Genomic DNA, 21,800 nt, shown 5'->3' with positions numbered 1-21,800 from the left:
CCTCAATCGAACATAACCATCACCTTAGAGAAACTCTGCCAAGGAGACCCAGTCCTTCCCTTTATCTCTGGGCCTTGTGATATACGGATGCAATAGCAAGCCCTACATGATATTCATGCGATGATAGGATATTATATTGGCCGTGCAGCAGCTGTAGAACGAACTCAGAGACAGATAACCAGCTCATCTGTATGCTAATAAACCTGCCAAGATAGGAACATTGCTCTGCGCCTTATACAAAGGCACGGAGATCTTTCTTAAACAGGATTACAACTTCCCCAGATCATTAGCACGCACACACCCACCCACCCACAAACACATACACACATACACCTCACCCTGACAGAAACCCCACCCAGTGAAAGGTGAATGAAAAGACACACGACCTGCCCAGACCTGAGCGCAGGCCCTCAGGGCTCTGTGCTTCTCCCACAGCTGTGATCCCAGAACACTATGGTGCAGTGCGTGTTGTGGCGGTTTTCTCAGAGCTCCCTTGAGTTGATGGGTGTCAAATTAGGTCTGTTTTAACGTGTGTGTTCTCTTGAAACTATCACCGCATTTGTGTCTCGAGGTGCCGCTGAGAGCATCTTACTAATTGGAGAACAAAATGGACAGCACCCAAGTGCCACCCTGCTTGCACTGCGGTAGCATTCACCAAGAACATCAGCTGGAGCAGGGATGGGAGAGCAACCAGGGTCTACGCCAGGGTCTGATCCTGCAGACCACATAATCTTAACTTTACTCATGGGAGTCATCCTGTTGAACTCTGTGTGATGATTCACGTAAGTAAAACTGCTCAGGTATTTGCAGCAGGGTTACCACCTGGATGATATTTGACCAGCCTGGCTGGGTTTTTTTATGAATTTGCCAGTTGCATGAAAAATAATTTAATCTGCCAGGTTTTGGGTTTTTTACGGGAGTCTAAAGATTTGCATTATTCTCACAATACACTGGGATATCTAATGTTAAAAGTTTCTGTGTCCAGCTAAAGATGCTGCAGCGTTCCCACTTCTGCAGTTTAAGCATCAACAGATCAAAACTGTTGAAAATACAGCAGCTGTCTGTCCACCAACATGCAAGCACACCATGCACGTGAGAGAGAGAGAGGGTTTGAGTCACACAGAGGAACTGCAGTGGCTTTGCTGCCCTTCAGCACTCATGCACTTGCGCACGGTGAGGGTAGAGCCGAGATGTGGCCCTCAAAGTATTCCCACTGGTAGCACAATGCTGGTGGAGTAGATAGAAGCCAGCAGGAGTTTTAGCCGGGTATTTATTTGCATGTCCGACTGTAGTTTAGCTTTACAGCTGAAAGGCAGCAGTGGAGAGAAATGCCACGTACTGAAAGAGACGCATTGGCACAGACGCTATACACCCACCAAAAACCCTTTGAGTGTCATGATGATGATGTGAAGCAAGAGCACGAGAATAAGCCAAACAACAAGAACGCTGGGCCGGGATCTCCCATGCGGCAGGGTAACAGTACTACTGCTGCCCATGGTATAACAGCAGGGCTGAATCCAGCCGTGATCTCACATGGGCACTGTGTGTTCCATCCCCAAGGATCTCAGAAGGCTCTGCCCAGGGAATTGATTCCCCCTCCCCTGAGGAACATACTCGCCCTTTAGCCTCTTCCAGCAATGGGAGAGAGGAGTTTGGGACAGGAAGTGAAGAGGAATGCTCCATACAGCTGAAATAGCAGGTGGAGCTTTAGGCCAATGGACTGGTCCATGATGCCTCCATCACCCACTTATTACATTTTCAAACAAGCAAATTCCTGCTTTCTCCCATGCTGCCCCTCACACCTGAGAGGAGCTCCAGGTAAACATCTGCAAAACTAGCTCCCTATCCTGCTTCAAACCCCTCCTCTGAACTCCCCTGCACCATGATGCCTATAAAAACCTTGACCACAGCGAGGCTGCTGCTGGACTCTGACCACCACCCATCACGGTGATCAATGCTATCTCACCGTTTCCTTGTGCTCCCTGTCAGTCAGTCTGTACCCATCTGTAGTTGCTTGTCGTCAAGAGGGGCTGTTTTCCTAAAAGCTCTGCTCTGGGAATTATTTAGGGGCAGGTCGCTGGCCCGTGTTATACAGGAGGCCAGACAAGATGATCACAGTGGTCTCTTCCAGCTTTGGAATCTATGATTGGATGTTTCGAAAGTCTTATACTTAGATTGTAAGTTCCTTGACAGGGACCGTCTTTTTGTCTGGTGTTTGTACAGTGCCTAGCACCCGAGACCCTGTCATGTTACAGTAACAAATCAAATAAGCCACAAGTGATGAGAATATCATGCTTCAGCATGGTTTTATAACTCACGAGTAAGGGCAGTACATGGAACAAACATGGCCAAAACAGGGCCAAACATGACCACCCAGGAGCCACCCCACTAGCTCCTACACCCTAGGCCTCGTTCTGCCCCATCTCTCTTCTCGAACACCCTGCCACGGGAGTCACTACACCTCAGGGTCCTCCACACTCCATGCAGGGAGGGGGCTGTTTCTCAACTGTCTCCATAGAGAGATTCATTTGGGGAGGTGCTTGTGGTTAGCACATGCTTTTGTAAACAGGCGAGAAAGCCAACCTGAGCAGGATTTGGACCACATGGGGACCCCTACATACAATCACAGAATTGTAGGGCTGGAAGGGAGCTCCAAAGATCATCTAGTCCAGCTCCCTGTGCTGAGGCAGGACCATGTAAACCTAGACCATCCCTGAGAGGTGTTTGTCCAACCTGCTCTTAAAACCCTCCAATGATGGGGATTCCACAACCTCCTCTGAAAGCCTATTCCCAGAGCTTAACTAGTCTTAAAGTCAGACAGCTTTTCCGAATATCTAACCTACATCTCCCTCACTGCAGATTAAGCCCATTGCTTCTTGTCCTACCTTCAGTGGACATGGAGAACAACTGACCCCCATCCTGTTTATAACAGCCCTTAATGTATTTGAAGACTGTTATCAGGTCCCGCCTCAGTGGTCTTCTCTCAACACTAAACATGCCCAATTATTTTAAAACCTTTCCTCACAGGTCATGTTTTCTAACCCTTTTATCATTTTGGTTGCTCTCCTCTGGACTCTCTCGAGTTTGTCCATATCTTTCCTAAAGTGTAACGCCCAGAACTGGATACATTACTCCAGCTGAGGCGTCACCAACATTGATTGCAATGGGACAACTGCCTCTTGTATCTTACATATAACATTCCTGTTAATACACCCCAGAGTGGTATTATTCACACTGTTGACTCGTATCCAATGTGTGATCCACTATAACCCCACCCCAGATCCTTTTCAGCCGCACTACTGCCCAGCCAGCTATTCCCCATTTTTTACATGTGCGTTTGATTTTTCCTTCTTAAGTGAAGTACTTTGCCCTCGTCTTTACTGAATTTAATCTTGTTGAATTCAGACCAATTCTCCAATTTGCCACGGTCATTTTGAATTCTAATCCTGTCCTCCCAAGTGCCTGCAACCCCTCCCCACCTTGGTGTCATCCACAAATTATATAAACATACTCTCCAACCCATTATCCAAGTTGTTAATGAAATTATTGACTAGAACCAGAGCCGGGACAGACCCCTATGGGACCCCATTAGATACACCCTCCCAGTTGTGCACCCACCTTATAGTAATTTAATTTGGACCACACCTCCCTAATTTGCTTATGAAAATATCACGTGGGACTGTGTCAAAACCCTTAGTAAAAATCAAGCTATATCATGTCTACTGCTTCCTCCCTATCCACTAGATCATTAACCCTGTCAAAGAAGGAAATTGGGTTTGTTTGATATGATTTGTTCTCCATGCCGGCTATTCCTTATCCTCTAGGTGCTTACAAACTGATTGCTTAATCATTTGTCCCAGTGTCTTTCCAGGTATTCAAGTGAGGCTGACCAGTCTATAAATCCCCAGGTCCTCTTTGTTCCCCTTTTGAAAGATAGGCAAACATAGTACCTTTCTCCAATCCCCTGGGACCTCACCCATTCACCAGGAGTTCTCAGAGATAATCGTTAACAGTTCCAAGGTTTCTTCAGCAAGTTTCTTAAGTACCCTAGGATGACTTTCATCAGGTCCTGCCAACTTGAACACATCTAACTTATCTCAATATTCTTTAATCTGTTCCTCCCCTATTTTGGCTTGTGTTCTTTCCCCCTTGTTGTTAATATTTATTGTGTTAAATATTTAATCACAATTTACTATTTTAGTGAAGACTGAAGCAAAAGAGGTGAGGAATATGTATCACATTTCCACTGACAACAGTCCCTGGGGAAATTAAGCAGGCTGTATACAGCCCTGGACAGTTTCCTAAGTCTGCTGGGAAAGACAGGGTTAAGAATCAGAGTCTCACAGCTCTCATTTGTCAGCCAGAAAGCTGATCAAAGTCTCTCTTCATTCCAGCTGATTTTTACTAGTCTTCTACTGGGACAACTTCCCTGTAACCTTCCCAAAGCTTAAACATGCTCAGCTATGCAGTGTTTGGTGGGGGGAGGAGGAAAGAGAAAGTGCAGTGCATTCTGGGACTTGTCACGGGGATATATGAATATGCACCAAAAGAAATTACACCATGCAGAACAAGTAGGAGACAACATGGGAGCAGAGAGGGAGACATATGCAGGAGGGAGGAAGAAAGACACACATACACACAGGGGCAGGGGAGAAAAGTCACACACACACACACACACACAGGGGAGGGGGCTTACAATTCCTGTGTGTTATAAGCAAGTCTCATGGGCTTGTTACACCTGGCGTATGTGAGAAAAGTGGACCAAAGAAAGCCAGAGAGAGCACTATGGAGACAGCTACACTAGGGAAATGTCCCTCTCTTGCCCACAATGGCTCAGCTCCCCCAGTGTTAGCACCTTCAAGAGCCTGGTGCAGATAGGCCATGTGGGGCTTCCAGAGCCATTGGCCCAATCCCACTCAGAGCAGGCCTGACCCACACGATGGTGGCAGCAGAAAACCCATCTACACATGGGATCCACCCCCATGCTGCCAACCCCTGTGGAGCCAAATCAGTGAGTGAGAGCGCGATTTGGGGGTACCGGTCCCAGTGTACATCTGTTTTCTGTCCCCACCACGTCCGTCCATCTGGGTCTCTCTTTCTATACCCAGCTCCACCTTCCGAGTACCTTTCCAGAAAATTCACTTACGGGAGATGAGGCACATCACCTATTGCTAGCAACCACAGAGCTCCCCATTCACAGATTCCAAAGCCAGAAGGGACCATTGTGATCATCTGGTATGACCTCCTGTATCAAAAACCACTTCTCCCTTGTCAGCTGTAACATGTGCAAGTTCAAAGCATGGCCTTTCAGCATAGGCCTTTTCACCTGGAGACCTCAGAGCAGAGGTCAGCAAGCATGATCCACATCAATAAAAGGGAAACTGAGGCACATACAGGCCACATAGCAAATCCGTGTCAGAGCTGGGAATAGAACCTAGAGCCTCTGATTCCCAGCCTGATCCCGCCACTGAGCCATGCCACCTCCCTAACACAGAGAAGGACTGAATGAGACTCAGCACATCTCTTTGTAGTCTCTCCCATTCTCCACCTCTTCTGTATATCCCCCTCGTGCCCCCGTCACAGGTGCCTGCTGCACAGGCCAGACAGACATACTGCACCCCATGTGGCAGAAAGAGCTGCCAACCAGTACTGAACTATTACAGATGCACACGCAGACCTCCTGAAGGATGAGCTGCTTGGAATTACTGAGCAGAAATTTCTCATAAAACTTTACAGGCGGCCTTGGCTCAGAGAGAGAGAGAGAAAAATCCACAGCCCTGAGGGGCATGCTTGCTTTACACTTTAATCAATGACAGTGACCCACTTACAGTTCTCCTCAAAGACATGGATTCTCCCGCCTGGGTCACGTGCCCAGTAGGAATTTGCTCTGACAACGCTGCGTCTACGGCCCCATGTGCAGTGAACAAGCCCTGCACCTCGGGAGCACGCAGTTCAAACCCTGCCTGCAGGCTCCTGAGAGAGGGAGCTGCCCATGGGGCACAGCTGCACCCCACAGAGTCACACTGCCTCAGCTCAATATAGGTCAGTCTGGATTGGCAGGGAAAGCTGTAAGATGGCATTGGATTGGTGCACTGGATTGGTGGGGGACCCACCAAAGGCTGCATGCTGTCCAAAGACTTGAAGGGATGAGTATTCCAAAGAGTTGTTTTCTCTAGAGGGTGGGGGAGAGGCATTCAAAGCTCCTAATTTAATCACAGGCTGAGAATGGCACATGACTGGGAACATACCGTCCCCTCCCCATCTCTACCTCACCTCACCTGTATCTCGTCACACGGGGTTGCAATAACATCCTCACCATGTTCCACCAGCATAAAGAACCCTCCCAAACTGGCCACATAGAGAGTGAATTCACTCTCCGAGTCCCTGGGTGATGCTAGGGTTCCTGCTCAGAACAATACATTCATTACACTAGAACAGAAAGGGGAACTGCGCAGCTATCCACAAAGAGGCGCAATAACCCAACAACCAGCCGCAAGCACCTCATCACCTGTGGGTTGAACATTTCAGGCACCCCTGTGATTTAACAGAGAGGGTTTCTACATTCGTTCCCTCGCTCCGTTCCCAATCCCAGAGCACAGTCAGCATTCCTAGAATAAACATAAAACTAGAGGTCGAGCTAAACCATGCTTACACAGCCTGACCCGAAATCAGGGAATCCACATTCCAAGCAGCTCAACAATCAAAGACAAGGTTTCATTTCACAGAATTTAATGCCACATTTTTGCTGATCTGCACCGATTTTGCCTTCCTAAATTTCACTTTGTGCAAAATTTTGCACTGAAAACACAGAAAGATAGTTTGAATTTCTGTTTGTTTTTAAATGCAGAGCTTCAAAATAGCCTCATCCACAAGAATCAGCCCATTTTCAAGTTGATAGCTAAACGTGAATAAAAGCACACAAAGAACCTTAAAAAGCACCATTTCTGAGCTTTGCATTTGACCCATAGCATTCTGCACCTCTATTTCCAGTACTCCCTTCCTGTGGGTTTTGGAGATCTAGTCATTTATCATCAGGACCCATTATTATTCACACTGCAGTAGCACCCATAAGGCCCTAATCAGGATTTGGATCCCTTCGCACCACCGAAAACCTGCTTGCTCCTAAAAGCGTGAATGTACATGTTGCCTTTGGCTAAAGAAAGAGACTCAACGGTCACGAACAACAAAGACAGACTCACCCTGTCTCCGATGGCAACTCCTGGCTCTTTAACTTCTGTTCAGGCACCGTTCAGAACCTGGGAGAGAGAGAGAGTAAAAAAAAATTATCCGAAGGGTCTTCTCAAAAATGATCAAAATCATGGATGCTGTGAAGTGACATGAAATGAGCATCGCTCATTTTATCTTGAGCTCACTGGTGTCTTAGTGATTTGAGCACTGTATTCAATTCTATAAGAATTGGTTCATTTATGCGCACTCTACTCTGAAACAGGTATAGATGAAACAGCACCTTCTAACTGAGCAGGTCTGCTCCCTGTGTATTCAGAAACAGAACTGCTAATCTGAGTGATAAAAGCCCGCCTTTACTGCAGGCAGCCCTGCAGAACCAACACTGCTGGGAGAAAGTGAACTGGATACTTTCCTGGCTTGCACAGTGAATCATTAACCAAGTTCTAATTTCATAGCCATCTGTGCAGTGCCATTGTCTTATAACCCTCAGTTTCACCTGTACAACCCCACTGAAGACAACAGAGTTGCCCAGGTGTTGCTGAGGACAACATTTGGTCTGCAGTTTTTATTCTAAATGATAATGCATGAGCAACAAAGAACCCAGCTGGACTCACAGATGTCAAAGGGAGGTCTGCAGGACTGGTAGTTTACTGGAGAACTGAGCATGTTTGATATGAAATGCACTCACAAAACAAACAAGTTCCATAACAGCATGAGCGGTTTTTAGAGTGGTCTTCTCCAAAAAATGACTACATTTTATGGAAGACAAAGATCTGCAAGGTCTGAGGAGCACTTGCATCCATGTAATTGTATGACACACCAGAACAAAATCGGGATGTTCACATTACAGGCTCTGAGTAAGACTGGAGAGAAGCTTATGAGGCCCATCTTGGGAATGCTACAGAAGAGCTGGGATAGCTCCTACTTTTGCACAAGAAAGATCTTTTACAATAAAGGGTTAATTTTCCAATGGGCCTCCAACACATACATGGGTAAAATTTGTGAGTAGACTCACATGCAAGGCACTAATGCAGATCAGGTAGGATGGCACATAATCCATTGCTCCGGCCACGCAAAGTGCCATTCATATGCACAGAGCCCACAAACAGAAGCATGTGTACTAATGGGAGCCCCCTTGAAAAATCTGACCCCCACGACCTAAGCTGCACCAGCTCCAAGTTTCATTTTAATTTAATGAGACCATTTAACTGCATCCAATGTATGCCATACACTTTAACAACCACCTCGCAGACTGACTGAGAGCAGACTTTAGCCCGGTATCATCAGTATAAATCCACAGTTACTTCACTGAAATCAGTGGGTGTATACTGGATGCAACAGAGCAGAATTTGGCCTGCTGTCTGCCTTCTGGTGTGATGCAGTCAGGGTCCCACCAAATACAGCCCCATGGAAATGTCATCGGCAACATTCTGGCTGCCACCGCACGGCCACGTTTCAGTCCCATTCAGGCATGGATTGTCTGGTGCCTACCCTCCAAAAACCACACGTGGCACATTCAGTAAGAGAGGATGAATCCTTCCTCCCCCCACGTCAATGACCCATCAGAAGACAGCACCGCCAGCAGAGGCAGGGCTTAACATGTGTTGGGACACAGTTGACTATGGATATGGGGCTCCATGCAGAACAAAAAATAACGCAAAAAAGCTGAGAGAGTTTTACTCAAGCTTCCAAGGAGAGAAATTCACAGATGGGCTAAGGAAAAGCCTGGAAAGTCTCAGTCCCCCAGTGTAACCTTCCCCAGCAACATCTGAGCAACAGAAAGAGAAGGGACTGGACCGGGAGTGAGAACTCCACCTGAACTACAGAACTCAGACAATAGTGACCCAGGCCTTTCTCCACTTCTGTGTCAGTTCAACTCCTGTGCAATCAGGAGCCCAGCAGAATGGCACCAGCTTCCATCTAGAGTAAGGCGGGGGCTTGGGCCAGAGGGGGGGAAAATCAGGACGGTTTTATACGCTAGGATTTTTTCAAACCCATAATTCCCATGACCGGTAGCCATAGAGTGGAGAAGGCTCAGGCGTTTACGCTGCTCCGTCGTCTAGCTGTGCTCTAAGAGAACCTCCCCGCCCCACCCCCCGAGGCTTATGCTACATTATCACCAGTGCATCTGCAGTTTTGGGGAGCGAGTGGTCTGAAGAGGCCTGATGCTAGCTTGGCCAGCGCACCCACTGTACTAGCCATCCAGTCCCTTCAGCCTCCTGAGGGCATGAATGATTGCGAGAGGCAGTTCGGTACCTTGGATAACCACTGGCTCAGGATGCCTGGGCAGTTACACCAGCTACCTTCAGGAGCCAGTCTGTGGAGCGAATACCACTGACTTCATCCAGCCAGAGCACGATGCTCCCTAGTGGGGCTCTGCAGACATGGTGACAGCCTGACCCACAGCCAGCCCAGCTACTCCTGTTATTAGACCTCTGCAAGCACACACTGCCCTCTGCACTCAGCTGCTTGGGTGTTAGTGAAGTGAACATCAGGGACGAGGCTTAGAGCTCATCAACCTCATTATCAGTGGTGACCTGAACTGGGATTTGAACTCCTGGTTCCAGTAAAAAGATCAATGCGCTACTCCCTGGACAGCAAGCACCATCCCCCCTTTTTTTATTTTTTAAATAAATATTTCCCCGACTGCTTCTCTGCTGCTGGATGCAGATGATCCTCACTGATTTAAATGAGAAACCTCTTAAAAAGGGCCGGACAGATAGCGTTTGCATCCAACATCAAAAGGGATAACGTGCAACAACAGCCTCACTATGTTTACATGAGAAAGCATCTGGGTGGAGCACTTCTAATGGGACCTCTGGCTCCTGTCTGTGCTTGGAGGAGGTGCACGCTATTGGAAACGCAGGACAACACTGGATTTCTAAGGCAGAGCTGAGCTCTCTTCAAAACTGGACCCTACCTCCCTGCTGGGCAGTTTTGTACCATCCTGTCCCTCCTCCCCCACTACCCCAGAGGGCCTGCCATCCCACACCCAAATATCTTGAGAGGACCCAACCCTTGGTTTCTTGCTTGAGAGGTCAGGAGAATTAAGATGTGGAGACCCAAATTCATCACCAATCAGACTACTAAGACCCAGCCATTCAGGGCTACCCCCAGCCTCCTGGGATTAGTGGTTAGACATTGAAATTTAGGGACACCTAGATTGTTTCCAGCTTCACCACTGACCTGCTGCGTGGCTTTGGGGAGTAATCAAGGCCTATACTGGCAAGAGCCTTAAATAAGTGAGGCAGCCAAAGAGCTGGGGCTGAAGCAGCCTGTTTCTGATGTGCCACGTGCCCACAGATGCCACCAGCGCGGCCAAGTGGGTGCTCAGCATCTCCAAAAAACAGGTTCTAGGTGTCTAAAAATGGGGCCCCCAAGAATGGACACAGACAGAACTGGTGAATACTTGGAAATTTCAAGGTGGAGGAGGGGAACCCACCATGCCTCAGTTTCTTCATCTGTAAAATGGAGAGGAGAATATTCTATCTACATCACAGGGGAGTCGAGGGTAAATTAACAAGTGTGCGCACAGCACTCCAGGAGCCTCAGGCAGAAACAATTCTTCATCATCTCCCTGTGCTTGTGCCCCGCTCCATCAAACACTAAGCCTTTGAACTGCTGCCTAACAACGGGACAGAGACAAACCAACTCATTGCACACAGACCCCCACCCCCCAAACAGCATTCTGCTAACCAAAGCTCCCTTGTGCTTTCAATTAGACACACACATTTCCCTCCCTTCCTGCCTTATGCAGCTGTGTCAAGTTGTTATCCTGGAGGCTGGCTGAGCTAAGAGATCCCTGTGCATGACAGCTTGGGAAGTGCTTTGGGATGCTTCAGGGTGAGCGTCACTGTATCAGTTAAGACAATATAATTACCTGCCCTAGGACTTTAGCCACCTAGGAAACAAGACCCCCTGCCAGGGGCTCACTATCTTTACTGCCAAGCAGCTCCCTGGACCACTGGTGCTAGCGGCGCTAGGGAGACCCACGCCGGCAGCCGCAAACTGCTGCCATTCAGCTCTTTCCCTCCATCGTGCGGTCTCAGCCAGAGGCGAGCGTTCGCAGGCCTGCCGAGAACGTCCTCATGTGTCACATGCCGCCTTAGCAAATAACCAGCCTGCCTCAGCTGCAGACAAGGGGGCTGGAACAATTTGTATAGTGGGGGTGCTGAGAGCCAATGAACCAAACTGGAAACTCTGTATATAATGGAAACCACTTCAAGCCGGGGGGGGGCCGCGGGGGGCAGCACCCCTAGTTCCAGCACCTATAGCTGGAGGAGGCATACAAGCGGATTGGTGGACCAGCCACTTAAATCCTGGCCAGCGGTCACTGCTGGATGGAGAACAATTGAAGCAGGGCTCTGCGTGGCATGCCAAATGCTAGGCGCCATACAACAGACATAAGCAGACCCAGGCACTCACTGAGATCTTGGCCAGTGCACTGTAGAGTAGATGTTTATCACCTTAGCAAAGGACAGGCAGGAGGACAGGGATTTATGCCACCTCCCCTTCTATCAGCCATGGGAGTGGACAACGTAAATGATAGAGAGCAGCACCTCAGCCCCGAGGGCAGCTTGCCCAAGCATTAACCGTTCAACTGGGTCTGGGAGAGGGTCACCATTGCAGCCACCCCACATCAGGCTGTGACCACATCAGCTCTCACCCGCCCAGAGGGAACGACCCCAGACAGTGCTCAGATGGGCAGAGTCAGTGCTGAGGCAGAGCTGGTACTGTAAGAAAGAGCATCTCGCAGATAAAAGCAAAACGGAGGTCCAGACCACCACTTGGGCATTAAGGACGCAGCTTTCACAAAAGTAAGGGTGCTAATTGTGGTGTCCTGGCCAAACTGTAACTTGGGCAATTACAGGTGGCCTACCCACAACTCACTTGGGAGTTTCAATTGGACATATTCCTCACTGCTCCTCCTACATAAACCTGCTGTTTACCATTGCTGCCTTGACAATGAGTTCCACCCCAGAGTCAGCTGCATTTCACCAGCAAGTGACAGATACTACTGAAAATATGCCTAGACAAAGAAGTTATACAGACATATTATATGCTGTGCCAAATTAATTCCTGACCTCAGCGACGCTACACCAGGGATGAACTGGGGCCATGGTATTTGACAGTGCTTTTCAGCCTTGGGATGAAAGACACTATACAACACAGACTTTAGACATGGAAAGATGTAGAAAGTCCTGTCTCATCCAGGTAACACCCACTCTCATTCAGGGCAGGATTGCACCTGATAGCAAGTTTTCTTTTGTTCTGTCCAGTCTAAATTTAAGAGTCCAAAGAAACGAGGCTGCTACATCATCCCTTGAAAGATGATTCCACAGCTGGATCCGTCTGAAAGGCTGGAAATTCCCCCCATCCCAACATTCAGCCTAAATATTGCCCATCTCAATTCCATCCCTCACTGCCAACAACGTACCTAGTAATGCTACTGTTTATTATAATCAAACTCCAATCCTTTAACTTTGAGAACCAGCTGCTAACCAGCACCGGCTCGGTTGGCTGTGAAAAGGAAAAAGCAAAACAAAACACCACAAACATACACAAAAAAAACCCACAACTGCCCAGCTACTTCCCGTGCTATCCAATATCGACAAAAGCTCCTGCCAGCAGAAACAGTGCCAGATCAATAGTGCATCTAATTAGAACATTTAATTACTTCCATTGTTCATTCGTTCATAGCTCCCCCAACCAGATCACTAGAAAAACCAGCAGCGCCCCCCTCAGTATTCCAGCCCCTTCATAGTCCACCGGGATAGTGGCTCCACGACCCCGCCAAGATATGCATGATTAGTAAACAGTCTGTGTTCCCCCTTCCCAGCTCCAGCCTCCCTCCTGGTCTTGACATACGCTCCTTGCTTTAGACACTTTTCCGTGGGCGCACACCTGACTGCCTCGGTCAAAGCCAGAAATGCTTTCCACTAACTAACTGCAACAAACAAGATTAGTCAATTACAAAGGGATGTGTCATTAAAAATGCACCCTCAGCTTCCCGCCTTTGGGCATGTAATGAGGTGGCTCACTCTCTCCCTGTCAAAATGCAGCTCCTTTCTAGACCCTGGACACAAAATGAATCAAAGCTAAAAATACCCTCTGGTTGTCGCTACCATGGCACCTGGCACACAGTGAAATGGGGGGAGGGGAGAAGTGGGGGGTTATGAATGTGTTTCAAACCCCTACTGAAGCTTCAAAATGCTGTTTGATCACTCCTTGTTTACCTAAAATTTCAAAAGGAGAAAAAAACCAAACAAACATTCCCTTTGTGCAGCAGAGACAGACGACTCCACCCTGTGCATTTTCCTTCCTGTCTGATGCTCACTGAGATACCAGCACATGCATCCTAGATCCCCCTACTAGACAGCATACAGGGGAGGGGGAGGCGATAGGGAGAGAAGTGAGTTAAAAGAGGGCGTTGGTTTACTTTTGCAAAGATTAAGGTCACAATCGGTTCAGATCTGGGATTCATTTTGTGCAAGACCTCCCTACATGCTGTGTGGTCCAAGGTTTTACACGGTCTCCCATACCATACACAGGCATGTTAGTCTGTCCTACAAATTTTGGAGAACAGACCGTGAGACAGGAGCAGAGCAGCAAGAAAAGGCAGAGACCTGCTCGATCATGGTAGAGTCTACTGACATCCAAGGGCAGGGCACTTGCCCCGAAAGAAGATGGATCAGATATTCTATTAAACTGCCATCACATCTCATCTTAGCAGAAAGTCCAAGAGTCCTAGTAAAGCTGCTCACCTGATGAGATTTGTGGAGCTGACACTTTACATTCATTTGTCTTGTGTTTTAACACAATGGGGCCGCCGTGGTGCCCTTTATCTGGGGCTCTGGATTGCCATGCAGGGGACCTGGGGGCCATTTCCAATCCTGGTCTCTCACTCCCGAAGCAGGTCTAGGGACAAGAAGATCTGCAGATGCAGCCCCAGGCGTGGATAAGCCCCAGACAGAATCCAGTCTTGTCCTTCGTGGTCAGAAGGCTGGTGGCCTCAAAGGGAAGGGCTGCATTGCTGGGGCTCAAATGAGGCAAGTGAAATAACAGCATGAAACAGCAAAGCTAGAAGTTAGCTCTCCAGAGCTCACGGTTGCACATGACCTGCCCTGGCTACAAGGCTCTGCCCACCATACCCCATCCTTTCTGGCCCTAAACCAGAGCACCCCTATAATGTTTGCCATGCTGTAGTTAATCCTCACTAGCATGTATTATCCCCATTTTATATCGAGGGGAAACTGAGGCGTTTACAACAAGTCAGCATCAGAGCTAGGATTAGAGCTCAAGAGTTACTGGCTCTCAGGGCTGTGTTCAACCCACTGGCCCACATTCCCTGTCTGCTAAAGGCAAGTGTGCCTTGGCTCCTGTCCCAGCTCTACTATAGCTCAGCCTAAGTGCTCATCATAGTGCATTCCCAAGTGCCTGGGAATGCTTCACTCCCACAGATGGGACCAGAACAACAGATGCTGGTAGAATCATAGAAGATTAGGGTTGGAAGAGACCTCAGGAGATCATCTAGCCCAACCCCCTGCTCAAAGCAGGAACAACACCAACTAAATCATCCCAGCCAGGGCTTTGTCAAGCCTGACCTTAAAAATATCTAAGGAAGGAGATTCTACCACCGCCCTAGGTAACCCATTCCAGTGCTTCACCACCCTCCTCGTGAAATAGTGTTTCCTAATATCCAACCTAGAGCTCCCCCACCGCAACTTCAGACCATTGCTCCTTGTTCTGTCATCTGCCACCACTGAGAACAGCCGAGCTCCATCCTCTTTGGAACCCCCCCTTCAGGTAGTTGAAGGCTGCTATCAAATCCCCCCTCATTCCTCTCTTCTGCAAACTAAATAAGCCCAGTTCCCTCGGCCTCTCCTAATAAGCCATGTGCCCTAGCCCCCTAATCATTTTCATTGCCCTCCATTGGACTCTCTCCAATTTGTCCACATCCCTTCCATAGTGCGGGGCCCAAAACTGGACACAATACTCCAGGTACGGCCTCACTAGTGCTGAATAGAGGGGAATAATCACTTCCCTCAATCTGCTGGCAATGCTCCTACTAATACAGCCCAATATGCTGTTGGCCTTCTTGGCAACAAGGGCACACTGCTGACTCATATCCAGCTTCTTGTCCACTGTAATCCCCAGGTCCTTTTCTGCAGAACTGCTGCTTAGCCAGTCGGTCCCCAGCCTGTAGCGGTGCATGGGATTCTCCCTTCCTAAGTGCAAGACTCTGCACTTTCCTTGTTGAATCACACCAGATCTCTTTTGGCCCAATCCTCCAATTTGTCTAGGTCACTCTGGACCCTATCCCTATCCTCCAACGTATCTACCTCTCCCACCAGCATAGTGTCATCTGCGGATTTGCTGACAGTGCAATTCATCCCATCATCCACATCATTAATAAAGATGTTGAACAAAACCAGCCCCAGGACCAACCCTTAGGGCACTCTGCTTGATACAGGCTGTCACATGAACATCAAGCCGTTGATCACTACCTGTTGAGCCCGACAATCTAGCCAGCTTTCTATTCACCTGGTATCATGCTCCACCCTTGCAGACGAGACATCTGCTGCCAGACAGTCAGAGGTATAGCTCCCTGGCATCCCGCTCTGCTCCCAAGGGGATGCTGTGCCAAAGCAAGGAGAGGTGCAGTAGCCCAGGTGGGAGAGCCAGCTGCTGATCCCTTTTATTGTGTGTTCTCGTGCTCAGGTCTCAGACAATGCAACAGCTCTCAGCTCAGGATTTAAAGGGGTGGGTGAGTGGGGATTTACGCCATGACTGAAACATTGTAATGCTCCCCTGCAATCACTCCCTAACACCTATAATCCGGATATAGCTACCAGCCGCCCCTGGAGTCAGCCCCAGCCCTGTTCAGCAAGGCACAGCCCTGAACAGGACAGGCTCCCAGCCATTTCCTTCCAGCGCTGAAAATGCTCTTCAGGTTTCCCCTTAAAAGTCTTACACTTCTATTTTTCCCCTCCATGACTACAATGAAAACCCGAGACACCTGACTGCTCCAACGAGAACAATAGGCCGCTCGGCCGAAGCGGTCACATTCTCTGGGTGAACACATTTTTAGACGTTGTATTAGAGTAGCATATTGATACTGTATATGTGTGTGTTCAGACAGATGAGCACGGGGAGGCTTCCCATACGATGGGGTTGAGGAATCTTCTCTGACCCATGTCTCCTTGACTGGGGAAAGGGACAGGCAGTATAGCAAAACCTAATATAGACAGATAGGCCAGCTCAACTCCCATCTTGGATCTGCTATGAAACCAAAGTCATATTACAAGTGACAGCATTTCCATCTAAGCTCTGCCCACTCCCCAATCATTCTAGTATCAGAGATCCTCACAAGCAATGAGATATTACCACTGTACAGATGGAAAAACAGAGGCACGGGGACAACACCTTCCAGGGAGCCTGTGTGGGAACTGAACCCAGCTCTCGCCCAGTACCTTACCCTCAAAGCCATCCTTACTAATGTTCTAACAATTCATATTCTAGCTTGAGGAGGAGATTTCCCAAGGCACAAATGGAAGTTCGGTGCCCCAGTACCCTGAGTGCATTTGAAAACCTCCTAATGGACCAGCACACCGAAGCAACACGAATGCAAGTCGCAGCATTTGGGAATAATAGTAGGGTGACCAGATGTCCCGATTTTATAGGAACAGTCCCAATATTTGGAGCTTTTTCTTTTATAGGCACCTATTACCCACCCCCATCCCGATTTTTCACACTTACTATCTGGTCACCCTAAATACTAGTTTATTATTATTTTAGTCCACAGAGGACTAGAAAATGCTTGTTATTGCTACTCCGCTCACCCCAGGATATGACGGCTATTATCTCAATCAGAGAGAAATTTGAGAGGTTCAGAAAGAGAGATTTTCCTCTCCCTGGGCTGAAGGCCAGCAGCGTGGATCTGCAATGTCATCACACGATCGAGAACGGCACTCACAGGGAGGATCATACCTCACCCACGACTGCAAGTGGATAGCAGATTCACAGACAAGCAGCACAGTCTACCAGCCTCTTGAGCCATGGTGTCAAACCACAGCTCCCACAAGACAGATGTGCTCCGCTGCACTCCTAAGGAGTGGGAGCTCTGCTTTGCTATTTATGGTAATAGCTGATTTCATGCCTTCATTACCACCTGAAGTTGCTGTTAAAGCTCTAAACACAACACATTGGTTGTAAACAGAAAAGACAAATGCTCCCACTACCAGCAACTGCCCCAGTGGCAAGGGGACACAGGGGAGGCCCGTGATAGGTGCAAAGATAAGAGGCCTTGCTGGGGCGACATAGGGGAGGTGACATTTGTAATGCTACACAGAGCTTGTATCCCGATGGGGACTAGCATGAGAGCCAGGGCATGGTGGATGAGTGGGGGAGAGGGAGAGAGAGAGAGAGATCCTCTGCAAGTCGTGTGTGTGTAAGGAGGGGAGAGGGAAGGGAAGCTTTGGGAGTAGGAATGTCAACAGCAAATTTGGCACATGCCATTACAATCAAGAGTTGGCACAGAGCCTGCAGCACAGTCCCTGTTCTTGCTGCTGGGGTCCAAAGTCAGCATTGGGCAGAGTCTACAAAGCATCGGTCTCATTTGAGAGCATAGGCACTCGCACCAGGAAGTTACCTATGTAAACAAACAGGCTCCAGTCCAGTGACCACATGAGATCAAGGCCTCCCTATTCAGAGAAAGTTCCCCAGTGCTAGCTCTCGCCCCTGAGCCTGCCCCATTTCTCCTCAGCACACATTAATCAACCTTATCTAGTTTGAAAAGGACAAAAAAACACCACAGCGAGTGGCTAAAACAACTCCCTGCATGCACAGTCACACTACAGCCCGCGTACGAGAGGGAATGGGATCTGACAGGTACAGAGCTCTCCAGTAGGTTGCAGTGAGGCAAAACACAAAGAAATAGGTTTACATGCTCAATCCAGCATAGAAGCATCACTCGTGTGTGTGGGTGTGGGTGTATATATATATATATATATACACACACACACTCTCCACCATGGATATGGACATTAACACATGCATAAGCAGGTGGCCACTCTGGACTAGAGCTCCCTTAGATAGCTGAGAGGGGTAAAACCACCAAAGAGCAATCATTTAGGGCACCCCAATGGGACATAACTCAGACTAATAATATACTTAACAGGTCTCTAGCTCTTTATAGCTTTGAAGCTGAAATATATCAAGCAAATCTAATGCGAGAAAATTGAGGAAAAGGAATATTTATGCTGAAGATCAGGGAAAAGCATCTTTATGGTGAGATTGATTAGAGCATGGAACAATCTCTCCAAGGAAATGGGGAAAGCCACTCCTCTGGGGAGGTTTGAAACTAGACTGGGAAAAGGTCCAGAGAATAGACCGTAAGGAGCTAGCTCCCACCAACCACTAGATGATCTAATAAAGCTTTTCCATCTCTAACTTCCATGATATATTGTATAAATTAAAGAGCACACTCAATCCGTTCTTTGCTCAGGAAAGAGACCATAATTTCAAATATTGAGGGAAGCATTAGAAATGCAAGAGGGGAGAAATGTCGTGGTGGAAATAATTCATCTTGTAAATGCACCAATGGTAAAGGAAGGGGACTCGCAAGGTCCCATACCTTTGCACAATCTCCCGTATAATCAGACAATTAAGAAAGTGTGAAGCTTTATTATACCTCCAGAGCCTACCTCTTGCCATCTGACGATATTCCAAAAATAACCCTGGAAATATGCAGAGACCCATTCCAAGTTGTTCCTGGCTCCCTGCACACTCTCCTCTAACGTATATTATCCTCCTGACATCAACACTCCTGCAATCAAACATTATTAAGGGCAAAACAGCAGTTCCAATTTCAGAGGAATTCCTGTGGTCAGATTTCCCCCCTTGAATTCCCTAATCTGAGCCTGATCCTAAATTCCTTAGGCACCCTGGCTTGTACTTTCCAGTGGGGCTCCAGAATCATACACATTTTCCACCCCCATTTGCAGTTTATTGTTTGGCAGTGGGATTTATTTAACCCCTCAGCTGCCAAAGGCTGGGAAATGTAGCCTTAACTGTTGTGGACAGCCACACCAAAAAGAGCACTGGCTTCTCCAGAGTGTAGGAGAATTGGTGTGGGTGCATGGGGAACTCTTCTTACAAATCAACAACTGTGAGCAGAACAAAGCCTTAGAGAGATCAGAGCCTTGAGGCCCAATTTCTGCTCCCATCTAAGAAGGTGGCAAAACATACCCAACTGTTTCATTGCTGCAAGATCAAACCCCTCATGTTTCAACTGCAAATGCACTGGGGGAGAGGGATCATGTCTTGCTATCCCCTGATACGTGTACATACTCCCACCCCTGTACAAAGCTGTGGGAAAATAAACTGTGTTTAAAACTTTTTGTGCACATTACAGGAAACCAATTCAGAGGCATCTAAGAAACTACAGGTGATGGTGCAGATTGTATTCATGCCACAGGAGGAGCACAGATCTGGGCGTGGTGGCCCAGCCTTGCTCGAGACTGACAGATCTGCTAGTATTTCAGTGCCTTCCAGCTCTCTGAAGGGGAAGAGATGTCATAGCCATCTGACCTTGGCAGAGGGGAGAGGCCCGGACAGATCATTTGCTTAGTATATATTAAAAAACAAAACAAACAAACGAACAAAAACCGCCATTCCCCATGAAAGGTTTCTCTGCCTTCCTGGCTGGCTCACCACTCCCCTTTCCTCCCTGCTCTACCGGGTGTGTCACTAAGGAAACCAAATCAGGTAGGTTTGAGCTGGCCATGTCCAGAAACTTTCAGCACCAACAAGTCTTCTGTGGACTGCCGTTTAGCCCACCCCAGGGGGAATTTTCCCTGATGCTTGTTCCTCCCCTTTCCTTCCCCAGTGTCGGTTCCCTCCAGCTCCTCAGTCCTCAGACAACGCCAAATACACACACACGCCTGCAGTTTGATCTCTGCTCTGACACAGAGCAAAATGTGTGTGGTGAGCGGCAACCAGAACAAGCTGCGTCTCCCCTTCATTTTGTTCTCTCCCAAGTGTCTTGCCCGTCACCTCCGAGCCCAGACCTGAGCGGATCCGTTCCCGGTTAGAGCATTCCCCATGATCTGGGGGAAGGGACAGGGTAGCTATGAGAAATGTGTCAGCTACCATTTCGGGGGTGGGGGAAGGCAGGGAGTCTGAGGGGACCTGAGCCTTCAAACCAGGAGATCAGGAAGGAACGGGCCGGATCTGTGCCCCCAGAAATGGACGCCCCTCCGAACCAAGATTGCCCCTCTCTCCTTAGCGTGCAATAGCGAGTGGCAGGCTGGCGGGGGAAGAAAGGAACACACCCCTCCCCAGCGGGCACTCGGAGGGGAAAGATGGGGAATTTTGCACAGGCAACGTGCAAGGCGGGGGGTAAATGGGATGGCGAAATCACAAGCAGGCCACCTGGACGCGGCTGCACCTAGGGCATGGGGGGGGCACCGAGCAGACACTGCAAGGAGAGGGGATATTCGGAGGCAGACACACACACTCACACACCCCCGCGCGGCCCCAGAAACACCCACCCCGCGGGTTTTGCAAGCCAGGCCACCGAGGGGCCGCAGATCCGAACGGAGGCTGCAGCCCGCGTCCGTGGGGCTAGAGCCCCGGCTGGGGCGGCGGCTGCGGTCCCAAGCGTGCAGGGCCCCGGGGAGGTGCAAGCAGGGGCCCCCCGCTCACCTGGCTGGCTGGCTGGCTGCTCCGGAGTCAGGCTGTGCAGGGAGCGGCTCAGCAGCGGCATCCCCCAAGCTCCGCGCCGCCTCGCTCTCCGCCCGCTTCCAGCGACGCGGCCGCTTCCCCGCCCTGCAGCGGGACAAATCGCTCGGCAAGCGGCGGCGGGGCGGGGAGGAATGGGAGGGCTGGGAGCGAAGGCTGCAGCCCGGCGGGCGAGAGGGGAGGGGCGGACCCAGCCTCCGCGCGGAGGGGGGGGGACGCCGCCGGCGGGGAAGGGGAAGAGGCTCCGGCAGCCCACCGAGAGCTAGGGCTGGCCCCTCGCCTCGCCCTGCCCGCAGCCAGGTGGGGAGCGGCGCTGCCTTGCTACAGCAAGCGGGGCTGGCGAGCCTGGGACCCCGGGCAGATCTCCCCAGGCACCCGCGCCCCAAGGCCACATCCCACGCCGGTCACGGTCACGGTCCCGCTCCCGCTCCCTGGCCGCAGGCACCCGCTGGACCGGCCCAGGATGGGGGCTGAGCTGTGTTGGGGTAGCGCCTGGGGGCCCAAGTGCTGCCAACATGGAAAGAGCAGCTAGCACCTGTGCAGCAGAACAAGTGGCCACCCCATCAGGCGTTGGGGTTTAATCCTCCCTAATGGAGCCGCTGTCCCTGGGACCCGCAAGCAGCAGGCTTGTCCCCGGCGCTGCTACGGCTGGGCAAGCAGCAAAGACGTGGGGGATCCAGCTTCCACATTTTGGATGGAGGCGTTTTCACACACCTCCAGTTTTCTTCGCTTCTTGCAACCCTTCGCCGCAGTGCAGTGAGTCTTCCTCCCGCACAGAGTCCCGGGGAAGGCATTTCAGGCCCCCCAGCCCACATCTGTGGAAGAAACGAAATTTAAAAGGGTAGTTTGTGAAGGTTACATCACCCAGT

At 49.5% G+C, this 21,800-nt stretch overlaps 1 protein-coding gene across 10 annotated transcripts in view; it reads right to left on the bottom strand.

Annotated features, from left to right (window-relative positions):
* EPB41L1 (erythrocyte membrane protein band 4.1 like 1) overlaps positions 1-21,514 on the bottom strand; it is a 152,970-nt gene extending 131,456 nt beyond the window's left edge. For 4 of the 10 annotated variants that reach the window (XM_073309827.1, XM_073309832.1, XM_073309831.1 and 1 more), the window contains exons 1-2: positions 20,896-21,514; positions 7,200-7,256 (exon numbers count right to left, since the gene is read on the bottom strand). The gene's annotated coding sequence lies outside the window, so the exon portion shown is untranslated. The remainder of the gene's footprint in view (positions 1-7,199; positions 7,257-20,895) is intronic. The other 6 variants (XM_073309837.1, XM_073309835.1, XM_073309833.1 and 3 more) reach the window with 5 other exon arrangements.
* Positions 21,515-21,800: the final 286 nt, after the last annotated feature.

Source organism: Lepidochelys kempii, chromosome 13 (assembly GCF_965140265.1).
Source record: "Lepidochelys kempii isolate rLepKem1 chromosome 13, rLepKem1.hap2, whole genome shotgun sequence".
Classification (NCBI taxonomy): domain Eukaryota; kingdom Metazoa; phylum Chordata; order Testudines; family Cheloniidae; genus Lepidochelys; species Lepidochelys kempii.
Note: the sequence above shows the minus strand (reverse complement) of the source record. Positions and strands in the feature narration are given on the sequence as shown.